The sequence below is a fragment of the Nothoprocta perdicaria genome, unplaced genomic scaffold (assembly GCF_003342845.1).
Source record: "Nothoprocta perdicaria isolate Ctin4 unplaced genomic scaffold, notPer1 scaffold_58, whole genome shotgun sequence".
Classification (NCBI taxonomy): domain Eukaryota; kingdom Metazoa; phylum Chordata; class Aves; order Tinamiformes; family Tinamidae; genus Nothoprocta; species Nothoprocta perdicaria.
Window position 1 is genome coordinate 1,081,875 of NW_020455843.1, and position 16,320 is coordinate 1,098,194.

At 37.5% G+C, this 16,320-nt stretch overlaps 1 protein-coding gene across 1 annotated transcript in view; it reads right to left on the bottom strand.

Annotated features, from left to right (window-relative positions):
- CTNNA2 (catenin alpha 2) overlaps positions 1–16,276 on the bottom strand; it is a 394,793-nt gene extending 378,517 nt beyond the window's left edge. The window contains exon 1 of the mRNA XM_026048900.1: positions 16,240–16,276. The gene's annotated coding sequence lies outside the window, so the exon portion shown is untranslated. The remainder of the gene's footprint in view (positions 1–16,239) is intronic.
- Positions 16,277–16,320: the final 44 nt, after the last annotated feature.

Genomic DNA, 16,320 nt, shown 5'->3' on the forward strand with positions numbered 1-16,320 from the left:
GCATTGACTTTCATATTTACACAGAATCACAGAGTGGTTGAGGTTGGAAGGGACCTCTAGAGATCATCCAGTCCAACCCCTGCTCCAGCAGGGACACCCAGAGCACGGGGCACAGGGTGGCATCCAGTTGGGTCTGGAAGACCTCCAGAGMAGGAGACTCCACAGCCTCCCTGGGCAGCCTGTGCCAGGGCTCTGTCACCCTCACAGGAAAAAGTTCTTCCTCACRTGGAGATTTGGGAGGTGAACAATGAAATGACTATTTGCTAGTAGTAGGAAAATACTCAGAATTCACTAACATAAATATCACTGCATAGAACTGCAGTTTTTACCAGACACACTGATGGGGTGGAAAAATGGCAAAGGAAAATACAACTGCAAAATATGGTACTCAGAGAAAAGCAATCCTATTTTACATATAAAATCAGGAGCTTGAAGTTAACAGTTACTCAGGAATAAGATCTTGGAGTTGGAACTGGAAATACTCTAAAAAACAGAAATTATGCAAAGTTTTGCTCAGTAAAAAAGAGGGGGAGTAGAGGACAGAAAATATCAGTAGGCCACTATAGAAGTCTATGCCATGCCTACATCCTTAACACTACATACACTTCCATATCCAAAATAGTCTTTAGAGTCTCACTAATCAGAAGAGCGGAATAGTTCCATATGAAGACAGTCTGAACAGACTTCAATCTCCAATTTTCAAAATAAAAAACACAGAGAAGAAACACAACTAAAATTGACATAAATACAAGCAAAATGGAGAAAGCAAATAGAGCTGTGATGTCACACCCTATTTGATATGGTGCAAGACTTTAAACTACTCAATTTTTCAGTTATCGGGCTTAGAAGTATCTAAAAGGAAGTACTTCTTCCTTCAAATTTGTGGAATAAATTGCCTTTGGACACCTTTGAGATGAGGAAGAAATTATTAATGAGAAAATTATTAATATCTCTCTCCTCATTTAAAAAGTGTTGTCTAGATGCTATCTTGAGACTTGGGAAAACTATAAACTGTCTTGAAGGCTAGGATGGAAAAAGAAACACTCAGGAGATCCTCTATGTTTTCAGTCACTGGTAGAAAGAGAAGACTTGATTTGTTATTAACTTGTAGCCATCCTAGTTAAGGTTATCACAGAGAATTGCAGAAATCTTTGTAATATAAAGTAACATACATTTGGACTTATTTAGGCTTCAGCATTTCATCTGTTCCATCAGATCAACTTACATTTCAGCTCAAATCCAATATTTGACTAATATGCAGCTTGTCAACGTGCTAGAGCTAAGAGCTTTGTCAAGCTCTGGAGATTCACAGGCCAATTTTAAACTCCTCTTGTTTGCACCAGATTTAGGTGTTCCTAAAGTACTGCCTATAGAGGCAATTCCAAAAATGATTCGAAAGTCAAGGCAGATATTCTTAGCATAATAACTTTCTACTAAATCCAAGTCATCCTGATTTTTTTAGATTTATAAATAAATGAGAGAGCATTTTGCAAGTTTGTTAAAATCCTTCCCAACTAATACATCTCTTAAAAGCAAAAGAAATAGAAAAATAGGAAAAAAAAACAAACACAATAACTACTTAAAAAAATAATAAATCAGATGCTGTTTTCCCAAAGTGGGATTCCTTTCACAAGTGTATGGGCTTTATTCTCAATAGAAAAATCATTCACTGTGTGTTCAGTCTTCAAATGTTTTGTTAATATATGCGGCAAATAGAGCTACAATCATTATTTTTTTAAATAAGGGCTTGCATATGACAGAAGAATTCTGCTTGTACTTCAGAGAAAAGAGTACTTAGCAACTGTATCTATTTTCACTGGGATTTATCCATGTCTGACAGAATGACAGAGAAATTATAAAGATGAGGCAGCATTACTACATGAAAGAGAAAGTGAGTGAGTTTGGCCCAAATCTGGAGGGAAATATCAAACAATTATTGATAGCAATTGACTGAGATTACTCTTTTATTTAAATACACAATATAAGCAAAGCCATGAAAACACAGCCTGGCTTTTTTAAACAATACACTAAGTATGGCCAAAATCGTGAATGCTGAAAAAAGTGAAATACTGTGACATTTGTCTAAATCTTCCATCCCATGCCATTTTATGTCATTTGACAAGAAGTCACTCCAGCAGCACTTAAAACAACAAACCTTACATTTATTGCCTTTACCACAGAAAGGTCTTCAAAAGCTCAAATTTCATTCTGTCTTCCTACGACTTCCTTTTCTTTTTTTTTTAATTTCAATGTTCTCTCTTAAACATACTAGTATTTTAATTTGCCTTTTTTCCCCCCTGCTTTTCCATTGCATATCACAGCAGCTAATTTCTTTCAGAAATCAGAACTGTTTCTACCCATTCAGGTGCCTTGCATGCACGCTACTCCCAGCAAAATATCTCAATTACCTATTAACAACCTGTTTCGTACTTAGCAGAAAGTTTTGAATTTCAAATGAAACGAGGAAGGAAAAGACGGCTGTGAGGAACAAGGCAGCTACTCACAGAAACAGCATTCTTAGCGTCTGCTACCTCTGCTTTCCTCAGAAGCACTCACACATAAAAACCTGTGATTTTTCCCTCTTTTGGGGATGAAAGAATTCCACATTTCCCTCAAATCAGGGCACATGCTCYGGTCTGTGTTATCAGCTATGACTATTTGCCAGGTCTGATTCCAACACCTGCAGGCCTTTACTTCTCTAAGGGGACTGTTAGTAGAAGTAGAAAGAGCAGCTTTTCAAAGTGAAACCCCAACAGTACCAGGTAAGAAAAAGGGAATTAAAAACAAATAAATACACAGAAAAAGACACATAGCTGGGCCCAACCGTCCTGTAGTAATTAATGAGACAACTCTTTTTCTTCTCCTGAATCTGCAGGAAACTGAAGAAATCCCATCTGCTTCCCAGTCTCCAGAGAATGGCTTCTCAACATCAAGATGTAAGCATCCTTTTGATCTGGTAGTTCACAAAACTGGCAAAAACAACTCTCAAACTGGTGCATCAAATCAAGTACCTGAACATTTTAATAGTTCAAGCGTTTTCTATAGGTAGCATGCACCATGTTTTCCTAAAGGTTGCTTTTCTGCAGCTAAGATACGGCTTTCTTTAAAGCATTAACTGATTTTAAAGATTAGACTAAATGCAGGTATTAGCAGGAAATTTCTGAGTACAATATAGTCATAACATAATAATAAAAAAAATAAAAAAAGGTATTTTGCTCTATTTCAGGGCATACATTTCTTTGGGTAAAACAAAAAGCTTGCTATTTTCAAACGACATCTTTGTTCAAAACCGATCACAATACTCTATAATGTCCAGGGAGACTACATTGCCCGTCATCTTTTTATCTTGTTTATTAAATATGGAAAGATTTACATCTGTTCCTTGGAATGTGTCACAAGGTGCAAGAGATTCAAGAGGTGTTCGATGTAAATGGGTCTCAGAAAACTTGTCACTTGAGCTGCAGGCAGCAAAGGAAAGTGAAAAGCTCATTGAGAGGGCTMTTGTTTTCTCTGTTTCAGAATTATCCTGCTCTGAAATATAAATTTAAACGAGTCCTGGTGCAGGAAGAGACTTGCTGTGTTGTGAAGAAAACCAAATTTCTGCCTCAAAGCCAGTTCAAAAAAGGTTAACTTAAAAACTGCATTTTGTTGTTTCTGGTTTATCATGTCTTAGATTCCTGCTGAAGTAGAGATGAGGGTACCCTGATCTTTTCATCACACTTACGAAATTGCACTGAAACAATTTATAGGACTGGACTGTGAGAGCAAAGCTGTGGAGAAAGCAACAGTGAGGCAAATAGTGATTTAATATCAAACTCACCTCAGCRAACCTTAGGTGGTTGCTGCTAGAAAAAGAGAGCACATCATCCCTGAGGAGACTGCACGAGCCTTCCCCTGGTCTGGGTACTGACTTGGGCAGAAGGGCTACAAAACAGCAGCAGTCAAGGGAGCAAAAACTTATAACAGATAAAAAGTGACATTCTTGCTAGGGGATGGGCAGCTGTTGCTAAGAAACTGTTTACAGACAAAGATTCCCAAATCCTGCTGGTATTTCTAAAAAATATAGGTCATTCCTGGCCCTAGGTAGGAAAGATCCTTATTGATCTAAAACCCTCTTCATCTTTGCTAAGGGACAGTGCTGCTCCTAAGCATCTAAAGCAAAGTCACAATCCTATTTAGCAGTAACTGTAGAGAAAAGTCAACTGGATGAGAGAAGATGGGAAAGAAAAATTAAATAGTCCACAGCCATTTTTCACCTGCATGAATAATCCGAGCTTGAACAATTTCTCTCATAAAAATAACTATATTTATAAGAAGCCTCAAATAAGAAGGCTGTTACATTGTTTCAGTAATTGTCTTTTAGATTTCCCTTCAAAAATAAATGTAGTGTGGACTGGTACTTTTTTTAAACTGAACAAATGAGCCAAAGACATACAAAAAGAAAAAGTATCATCCCATGGAACTTAAGGTAGGAAAAAGGCAGTCATGAAAGGGATAATCCCAGAGAGCGAGACTTGACATTTCTGAACCAATCTCTGTCTAATTAAAACTTCAGGGAGGAACCTCAGAAACAGTTCACAAAACACACGTTCAGAACAGAGGCAACGGACGGTCACTGTATTAGGCAGTACCCAGAGGAAAACAAGGATCACAAAGGACATGGTGTTTAATCAGTGTTGCTTCATTCAGAGGACAACACAACCCTGCTATAAGTGACAAAGATGCTCTCAGTACAATTTGTTGAAGTCTCTACAACATCAAGGTAGAACATTTACGTTAGATTTTCAAGGGTTATCACTATGTAAAACAAGCTCAAAGGCTGTAAAATTGTCAAACCCCCTTTTCAACACACGTCTTACCAGAGACTGGACGGGGCTAAAATTAAAAGATCCTGCTTAGAGAGGCACAAAAAGAAAGAAAAACAAGTCTTAACAACTAGGACGGGCCAACTTGTCCTTTTCGTTAGCATGGAAGGCACCATAGCTCTAGTACAGCAGGCTGGACAACTATTCACAGATTAATCTAGAAATATACTTTTGATAAAAATAACCATAGGGAGAATTGTAATTATTTACCAGATTAAAGATAACACAGCCTTTTTCCCAAAGGTTCAGACAGCCATAGAAGGGAGTCCTGAGGTATGCAGAAGYCAGCCTGGTTTCTATTTGTGTATTTCTGTGCTTATCTACACGGAAAATAAAAAATCCACAAGACTCAACAGGACTCAATAGAAAATAATTCTAGTAACCGTTTACGAAACCACAGATCTTCCCCATGCAGACCATTAACAAAAACAGCAATAAGTACTGGATTACAGTGGAAAAAAAAAAAAAAAAAGACATCTCCTGTCTCAGGAGATCATCACAGTCTCTTTACATGTCATCACAGTCTCTTTAAAAAAAAATCAAATGGGATAGAACACATGGAATAATAGATCACACTTGATCAAGGCCTCATTATAATGAAAAGCATTTGCTAAGCTTGACACACACATACACACACACACATAGAGCTCTTACAAATGTTTTTCTTGCACTTTAGAACACCATAAAATAATGCAGCAGTGGAACCATGGATTATGATAACCAATAAAATATTCAGAAATCCCCTGAAGTGTTCATTATTATAATAAACAATAATTAAATGTAGTTATATATTTTTCATCTTTTAACTTTATTTTGCATAACTTGATTTTAATGCATTCAATATCTCTTCAAAATCTGTATTACTAACACAATTTTCATTAAATTATTTCTAATTATACATATATCCATTTTTTGGTTTAGACTAAAGTTTAAGATTGAGCATATTCTTTAGGTGTACTTCTTTTTCTTCTAGATTTTCCAATTAGAGAGTGTTGATAAATATAGCTAGAAAAAAACAACACTTTCTTCAGTGGTGATTAAATAAGTGCAAGGACTATAAATTGCAGTATCACTATAGAGATGCAGTAACTTTAAGTGGTTATAAACCTTCCTCAAATTCATTATTTTATTAGATTCCAAAAATGGAAACGCTCTAGCTCTTCTCCAGACAYCAAAAGTTCCTCGGAGAAACAAATAAATCATTTCTAACATACTGACAGTGACCACAAATCTTGATGTATTTTGCATTTAACCTTGTAATATCTTCATTGTATTGAAAATATTCATTGCATCTCATTGAATTGAACATATTCCACTGTAATATTTTCATGGGTTTAGGATTTCAGTCCCACAATGAGCACATTGGATATGCACACCTATAACATGCTTTCTAATTATTAAAGCAACATTCACAGTTTTCCTTCCTCCAACTACTTCTCCGAGTGATCTCCAAAAGGTCAATATTCTCATTACATTTCATAATTATTTAATGCCACACTAAAGACTAATCAAGAATTGTCCTTCATCTCATGACACTCCTACCAACCTGGTTAGGAGAATTAGAAAGAAATCTACTAAAAGTCACCAAATATTGTATTGATTTATTTATTTTAGGTGTTGGAAGGTTGAGGAAAAAGCCTGTTCACAGAAACTGTTTGACTTCCAGGGGATATTGCAGATATAATTGGCAATCCTGGCAGCTCTGCAAGGTAACACAGGTAGGCACCCCAATTTCCAGAGGTTTCAGCTAGTTGATATCACTGTAACACGGGACACAGCTGCTACACTTGACTCCACGGAGTCAAAGGCAGAGCCAATATTGTATTGGCTCAGGATTGTAGAGTACAGTCTTGGCAATATTAATGGAAATTCTGTCATCAGTTGCAATGGGACAAAGGTTTCAATAAACCTAATTCCCAGTCCAATTCCTTAGCCACAAAGCTCCCCCAAAATTATCTAAGATGTTGGAAGGAACCCTGATTAAAAAAAAAAAAAAAAGTCTTTTCTCCTTTCCCCTCCTTCACTGCTTCTTTGCAAAGTATTTTTCATATTATGTGTGTTTCATTAGATAGTGGAATTTTTTTTTTTTTTTTTTTAAGATTTTGGGCTTAAGATTTAAGTTTACCACAAGAAGCATATTGTGTGAATATTGTTAGAACTAAGATTCAATACCATTGACTTTTTCCTGTAAAGCAAGGTCATCTATTCAAAAAACAGTAGGCTTTTCTTTACATACCCTTTTCTCTTATCTGAAAGACCTGTAAGTACATGAAGCTGCCCAAAGTCTTCTTTGAAGACACTTTTCTCACAGCAACTATGCTTTGTTCATATTTTAAGTATCCCAACTCTAACGGTCAAAAAGTGACTTCAATTATAACCCTTTTTTATTTATTTCTAATTAAATTTAAATTGAGGGGTTTTTTTTATATATAGATAGATAAAAAAAAAAAAAAAAAAAAAAACAAGACTTGGAAATTCTCTCTCACATCACCTTGCTTTCTGCCTAATGAAAAAAAAGAAAACTTCAAGTAAAATGTAAGAGAGAGACATCCAGCCAACATCAGTTACTAATCGCTAGACTGTAGAGTCTCCCTTGATCCCCCTCTGATTTAAGAAATGCTTAAATCCTTGTGTTTTATCTCTCAAGGGCCAGTCAAGGAAAAGCTCTGACTGTTCCACTGCTGCAAAGTCCTTATGGCACAAGGAACCTTCCTTCCCGACATCACAGCTTACAGAGCAACAGATCAGACCTCCTTTCATCACCAACAGTTTTATGATATAGAAAAAAGGAACACGAATTAACCCAATTTTTACATCATTATGGAAAACTGACCTCCTCTGCTCTCTCCCCAACAACTATGCCATCTCCATAGTTTCTCCTTTGTCCTGAACAAGATGTTTATGAAAAAAAATAAATAAATAATCCACTAGGAAGCTGTTCTWGGGCTATGTCAATTTTTTGTTTGTTTCTCTTGGCTGCCTGTCAAGCACTCAGCAAAAATAAATTCAATAAACTGCCAGGAGACCTGAGCGCACTGGTGTTGTCAGTACATTTCAGCATCATTCTCATTAGCCCAAAAGCTGTAACATTGTTAAAATAAAGTTAAGGGGACTCCACCCTTCTGACGCATTAGGAAGGGTCTATCAACATGAGGTAAGTCTCACGCGGGATCTAAGATAAAGGGTGTAACTTCAGCACCAGTCAAGCCAGAAACAACCTAAAACTAGCAGCAACTGAGGAGAACATGGAGTGTGGAGCCTTCGAAATGTAGCTACATTTGCATTATTGTTATAGCTCTCAAGCTCATTCGGTTTGCAAGAATCTTGGTTTTGCATCCAAACCACACAACTGTCCACACACACAACTTCATTTTCCTGCCACCAAATTTGTAGTTTGTTGAAGACATTGCACAGTTGAAGATTCAAATGAATGCTAGAAGGTTTTGAATTTGACTACATAAATAAATAAATAAATAAATAATGTTTACAAATAAAAAAAATTCTAGAGTGCAAGAAGAGCTTAAAGCCATGCACAGGTCCAATAGGCTTGCTGCCATAACCGTGTACCTAATTCTTCCTAACACAGGCAGGTAAAATGAAATCCTAAAATAACAACAATGTTTCTTTCTTTTTTAACACATTCCTATTATTGCTTTATATCACATATAGCACTGAACAGCACTTAGCTATTCACAGAGTCTAAAATGTATTGCCAATTTAAGGTAAAAGGCTTGAATTTTGCTGAAATCAGAACACTTCAGCTGAGCAGCAGCAAGTCTTGCATAACATTGAGGCCACTCAACTCCTTCCTGTACAAAGTGTTCCTGGACAATAAGAAAATTAGTATAACGGTGTTTATTAACCTGCTATATGCTTTTTTTTCTTTTTTTTTTTTTTTTTTTTTTTTTTTTTTTTTTTGCAAATTGGGTAGATAGTATTTATGATCGATAGTCTACTGTTTTTCTGAAATAGGAAAATTAGATGATAAATGTAAAGGCAAGCTTGGCTATGTGCAGGCCCTGCTGGCCCTAAAATATGGAAGTGTTTTCTAATCATCTGTAATTAAGTAGAAAAGGGATTTAAAAGCTGTATCCATTCTACCTTTGACAGTTCTTACTTGTAATTTCAGTCACTGGCCATTTTCTGTACCCTTACTGGCAAGTCTGAAAGCTCTTCTCTAAACAGTCACAATTTGTAAACACTGAATAATAACCATTTATGATGAGTTTTTGTGAATTCTCTGACAAAAGCAAGACTATATGGCAACTTCTTTTACTTAAAAGATTTTGTCGCAATAAAAAGTTTAGTTATGTAGTTAAAGYTTTTATTTTAGTTAAAAAAAACTTGAATAACTTTTCATCATTAAACTTTTATAAATAAGCAAAAAAAAACGGCTATTGGGTTTGTGCTTAAAGTTTCTCTATAAATACAGCAAAACATGCTAAAGTACCTGCAGCTTTTGCTTTCAGAGGGTTTATCACAAGGCTAATCCACTCCATAGGGAACATGTATTATGGTTCTTTTATCTAACAAAATAGCTGAAACACAGGCCATAAACAAATTTCAGGTGTGTACATTAGCACCATCTTGCTTACAGATGCAATATTGCATCCGATGGGCTTTAGGGGAAGGCGCAGACACACCAAGTTCTTCATACAGAGAACTGACCAGGAAYGGAGCTAAGAGCAACTGATCGTAGCTGAGGATGGTTTACGTCAGAAGGAGGCACTACTCAGTCTTCCAGAGAAGAAAATACTTAATCAGAGAAGATTACCTCTATTACCTATTTATTTTTATCCATTTACTCAATATATTTAAAAAAATTGTAAATTCACTCAAAAGTTTTTGAACATTAAAAAGAACATCTCACTTTAACAAGAAGCAAACAACAGAAAGTCTCTCTAGAGGCAGGGAGGCACTAAAATATCAAGTATAAAAAAGAGCAAAAGACTCAAAAGTCTGGCTCAGATCATTTAAGCAAGTTCAAACTGCAAATAATTAATTTGCCTCTTTTCTAGAAGTTTTATTCGTAGTTGTTAGCATGGTTCCTCTGGAAAGGACACAAACTACTGCTATAATATAATAAAACTACAAAAGAAAAAAAAAAAAAAAGGTATCTACTAAAATTTTAAACCAAAGCCAGAAATATTTCTAGTCCATACACTAACTTGGAAGCCAAATCTCTAAGAGCTGAATTTATAATTTCCTTTATATTTTAAGAGATTCAGAGGTCTGATAGAAGCAGCTTTCTCAGTTTTGCAGAGTATGGACATGGTTTCTGTGTTTGGAATATAAAGAACAAACTATTTTCAACTGACCCTTTTCTTATAAGAGAGATGTAGTTGCTCCTGGTCTGTGTGAGCTTTAATGTAAATGGRCTACGATGTAAAAAATGTTACATAACTCTACAAATACACACTCGATGGAATACAGAAGGCTGGCTTTTATCAGTAAATAATAAATTAAAAAATAAAAGTCAATTATTTATAAACAAAGGACAATGATTAATCCATTTTCAAGAAGCCTTAAGTAATTTAAAAGCTTAAGTCCCACTTTCAGCAGTCGCTTGGGGAACTGGGAGCACAGCCTGACTCAAACCACCTCCACTTTCTCCTTAAAAAAAAGTACACTCAGAATTCCACTTACTTTCAAATTGTCTGTTGTTTTAACATTCTTGTGTAAATTAAGCATTACATAATGTACTATTTTTTAAACAATACAAGTTCAAAGAAAAGGATAAAAATACTGAATAGAAAAATGCTATGTAATTATCATTATAACACCAGTGATAACAACACATTGAAATACCTATAAAGATTGTAAAAATATATATATATATATTTCTTACTTCTCAACCCAAAACTGTGAGATTTTCTTGCTGTATTAAAGGATTCAGCTTCGCTTAAGTGAATATTTCTCATTACTTAACAAAAAAACCCCAAAATCTTTAGCAGTCTCTGCAGCCATGCTGAAAGTGTTTCCCTATCGTTCTCAATGACAAATAGTAATGCAAGGAGTGATGTGACAAAAATATAGCTGATCAAAAAGTAGTCCAAAGAAAAGAAAATCTTGCTATAAGAAAGTGCTGATTCAACAAAGCCACAGTGTTTTAAAGCATGTATATGTCAACTTACCCAATGAAAAACTATTAACTCCTCTCTTTTTTTTTTTTTCCTTTCCATAAAGTCATACACTTTCATGACAAGATATAACTTTGAAATAAATGAGYTTTTGAAACAAGCAGGGGTAGGATATTCCCAGTTTGAGGAAAAAAGTTTCTATTTGCAAGAAATTTTGAACTTCTACCCCTTGCTCCAACTTAGAGTAAAATGCTATTCCAAAGCATAAGAACTACCATAATATAAAAATCCCAGATTTCAAGCAACTGCACCAATAACCAGTGGTCACAATAATTTCATTTCCTGGAGCAGCCGTTCTTCACTTATTTAAAAACACTCTTCAATCCATTTCATCACTTGAAAGTTTCAAGAACGCCTCCTTGCACACAATCACTGTCTGCACTGCTCAGGAGCTTAGTGTCTTAGGACCTTCTTACTGGAGTGTATTAGATTGCTAAAGGAAATCATTTACGAAAACTGAGATGCAAAGCTTTTATCCATAAACCTGAGATTCATTCACATCTGTAGAGCACCGACTCTGTCCAACAAGAGATTCAGTAAACTAGCATTATCACTCTTGAAGATACAAACTTAGAAAAAAAGTCACTACCCAAGGAGTAGTTTCTATCTCAGCAATTAGCAAGGATAAGTAAAATATATACATATAGTGCAAAAAAAAAAAAAAAAAAAAATCCATCATTTCTTCTTTAAACTCCAGGAAACCAAGTTAAACTATTCTTGAATTATCTTTGAAAATAAAGAATTATGAATTCCCATAAGACGGTAAGAACTTAGAGCACAAAAATACCCATTTATTAACTACTACTTTTAACATGTCAAATCTTGTTTTCTTTTCTTTCTTTAGTCATGTTAGTCATATTTGTTACAGCAGTATTAAACACTTTTTGCCTCATTTACATTAAAATATTAATCAATACCGTGATTCTCAAGGGTCAAGGCATGCTAGAATTATAAATAGTAGGATCCACGTAGGGCTTGTAGTGCTGTGGATGCATCCAGGGGACCTTACACAACAATCACTTTTTTCCCCTCGCAAAACCATGCTGTGCTGAAAACCCTGCCTTGCAAAAGTTTTAACTAGTCAACTAACAAGCAGTAGAACATATTTAATCCTCAGGAAAGTTTATTCTAACAAATATTGTGTTTATACCAAAAGAGCGGCTAATTATAGTCAAGAAGCACCTCTTAGTTGGCCTCTAACACACAGCTTTGCTTTTGTCACATTTATGGTCCCCTTCCAACCCTAACTCTGCTTTTGTTGCATCTYCCCTCAGATTATCTTTTTGGGACAATTTCTACTGATCTGGATGACAAAGAGCTTAAATCTAATTATGACCTAAGTGCACTAGAGTGGTTAGTACGACGTGAACATTGTTATCCTTGGCTCCTGTAGCTGTCCTATATATTTGCAACTCCTTTGTTTTAGATATAACCTATATATGTATGTCATCTGTTTTGTTCTACCTATGAGCAAACGACAGAGGAAACAAACAGATTAGCTTTGCTTAGCCAAACCATGAGACAGGTAATATTAAAAGCAARCTCTACCCTGCAATACAATGAATTGTATGGCTCTGGCATTGCACATAGGAAAAAAAAAAATCCATTCTCTGATGTTTAAACATCAGGTAAAACCTAGAAGGCACTGTCATAACTACAGCAGTCTGGAGAGAAATAAACGAGATTTAAATACATGTTGCTATTAGGAATGTGAAACCAAATATAACTAGAAGATAAGTATCAACATATTAAAAAAAGAAAGAAAAAACATATTTTGTATCAGTAAGTGTAAAAAATGCATAGGAGGGTTAAAGACTTTTTGGTTGAACGAGAAAAAAAAGGAAATGAAAAGGGGAATTTTCTGCAAGCAAAAGAAATCTTAGCCAGCACAAAGGCCTCCTACTAAAAAGGGGCTGCTGTCTCCACTAATAGTGAAGAAAGGGCAGATGGATTCAATAAATATCTTGGTATTTGGAAAGAAGCAAGATTGTTTGTGCCTCATGAGAATGAAATGCTTTTTCAGTCCATTAATAAACAAATGTTTGAAGACAATCCRTTTTAAAGCATTGTTACTTTGTGATGCACATTTTTAAGTCAGCAGGACCAAGCAAGATGACCACAGAGGAGAATTCTCCAAGAAGTAACTACGGAGATCTCAATTCCATTGACACAAATTTCTACTATTTCTGAAAATATCATGGAAACTTCAAAAGTCTGAAAGGATGCCAATGTCATAGCCATACTCAAAAAAAAGAAAAAAAAAAAAAAAAACCACACACACACACTAGTGAGAGCTTCAGAATCCAGGCAGCTTGGAATGACATCAGTCCCCGACAGAATAATAGCAAAGCTGATACAAGATTCAATCAATACATTAAAGATACATATGAAATACAGACATATATAGACTTCTATGGCATTAAGACACTGATTACAAAATAGTATTAATTAAGCAAATTAAGARCAGGCATCTCAAAACAAAACAAAAAAAGCAGCTGACAAGACATCATGACATACTGAATATTCATGTGGAGCTCCCCAAAGGTGGAGCCACTGCTATGAAACAGGCTTCTTCTATTACCTATAGGTGTATRTACAGCTCGTTAAGACAGGCATAGACTAGCAAAATGTTATATACCCTAGGATCTTAGCTRAATCAGTTAAACAAATAAAAACTGTCAAGACCTTTTCTGGTAAATTCATCCTGTGACAGAAACAGAAATCTGTGATTCTGTGAAAGTGACTCTCAAGAAAAGCCACACACAAAGTTATAAGCTACAAACAAGAAATGCACACTAGTCTCCAGAAAAACTAACTCCTATGAAAAGGAACAGGACTCAAAAGATTTGATCACTGAAAATGAGATCAAGACATGCGACGATAGTGAAAGGGTTAATATTCATTCTGATGTGATATATAAACAGAAGAGCTGCATTAGAGAAGTGATCTTTTTAAACTCACAACACACTGCTGAGATAAGATACTGGAAAACTGCATCCAGTTCACATTTCTGCGAAAATGTTGAAAATATGGAAGTGATTTGAGGGAGAAAAAAAAAAAAAAAGACACAAAAATTAAGTTGCGAAGAAAATGCCTGTAGTGAAAATAACTATTATCTGGAAACTGAGGCCACATAACTTTATAAGCAGTAGAATCTCCCCCTCTTACTATATTCAAATAAAAATTCCATTTTTTTTCCTGGAAAATATGTTTCAGCCAAATATGAGTTCTTGCATTCAAAAGTAACTGGATAAAATCCAATAAACTATAATGGTGAGGAACTCACAGCAGAAGATCTAATTKCTTCATTTGGCTTTAAAGTCTGAGTTTGGGTTTTCAAAGGCATTTCAACAGTATCGTACACATTCAATATTAATACAAAAAGAGAGCTTTCAAAAATATGCATAAATTATGGTGGCATTTCCATATAAGGGCTCCAGCAACACTGGCAAACCTCTGGAGCTTTCCCATGGAGGCTTCCATCACCAACAAAACCCACCAGCGTGAGTAGAGATACGTTGCAATTGTAGGGGGATTCTTTCTGCAGCAGCCCCTAAACAATGATTTTACAACAGACTGTAAAAGTTCATCCTTCAGGTCAGCACTTTTACTCTACTAGAAATAATTCTGTTTACACTGGAACATAAAAAATACTGTTACAACGCACAGCAGTAATCATAAAAATTACACATAAGAAAAAAGAAAACCAGAAGCCCTTTAAYGACCACAAAGCCTGTGAGATCTGTTGTTCTCATTACTAACAGCATTTAAGCCTGCTCCTATTTACATTATGTATCTACCCTCCGCTCCAAATCACGCAGTATATCCTGCAATCTTGACAAGTGAGGAGACTCCACRTTTCGTAGGGAGCACACGCCAACCCAGCGCATAACGTGCAGGTTTTTGCCCTCCTCAGCCCGAAGGAGTTTGGCCACACGATGGGCTGCTGCATTACCTATAGGCACCTAAAGCAGCCAAGGTTCTGAAACACATTTCTCCCGGCAGAGTAGAAATAAACTTCTCCTCGCTCAGTAAGCTTAAGGAGGATGAAATTGCCTGAAATGTACCAGCTACTGAATAAAGGTTACTACACAGCGGATAAATAGAGGGAAAGAAAGAAAGGAAAAAAGGAATATCTGAAGGAGAAAACAGGCAGCACGACCTCGAGATGCCTCGAGAAGCAGGTGCACGCGACCTATTACTGCAGTAAAAGTTACTTCCAAGCGCCGCTGTGGCCGGGCAGCTCCCGGCGCGTCCCCACGGCTGCGCTCCCCAACGCGGCAACCCCCAACGGGCGAAGCCGTGGACCTGGACCATGGTCCAGGTTGGTCAAGCTCTGGGAGAACCTCCCCACGGACGCGACGCGGCTGGTTTTGGACTCCGCAAACTTGGAGCCGTTGCCACCAGAGCGGGTCCTTTGACACCGGCTCGGACCTGTGGGGCTGGACGCCGATGCCAGCTCCAAAACCACCCGAGTGGGTGGCCGGGAGCGACTCAGATACTGGGAGAGGCCTAAAGGGATGAAAGAAGCTGCTTTCGTGGGGATGAGAGGAGGACACCAYGACCACCCCCTTTCCGTGGGCTTCCCGAGCCCCTGCCCTGTGGGGACACGCAGCAGATGGATAGAGAGCAAGAAAGGGAACTCCGGCGCCTGAAGAAAAGGGGGATTTAGAAGAAATAAAGAATAAAGAGCCAAGAAAACAACGGTGGAGCCACCTCGAAGCCACGCCAGGTAAATAAAGGCGTGAGCAGGGCGACATCCCCTCCGATGCTGCCTCTGCTTTACCCAAAATACAACGATTCCCTCTTCCTCCTTCCCATCGCCCGCAYGCCACGGAACGACCGTTAATTCAAAACACGGAGCGACCGTTAATTCAAAACCGGGGTTTAAATGGAGGGGGGGAGGGGGGAGAGGATTATCCCCGCGACCGGCTCTGCCGCTGGACGGGAATTAAAAAATGCGGTTTAAAAAAAGAAAAAGGGGATAAAATAAAGAAAGGGAAGGGCAGAAGCGGATGGTTATTCCGGGCGCTGGGTGGGTGGGAAACGTGGGCAGGGGGAGCCGGGGGGATGGGGCGGAGTGGGGAAAGGTGCCTGAGGAGAGAAGAAAGGGAAGGAGGACCAGGAAGCGCGAGGAAGGATGAGGGGAAGGGGGAGGAGGATGAGGGGGATGAAAGGAAGGAGCTCGCCGAGGATGAGGGCGAAGAAAGGAGGATGCTTCGCCCCGGCCTCACCTCCGCTCGCCGCGCGGCTGCCGGGGCAGAGCCGCCACTGCCGCCGCCTCCTGCTGCTGCCGCTCGCGGCCGCCGGCAGCG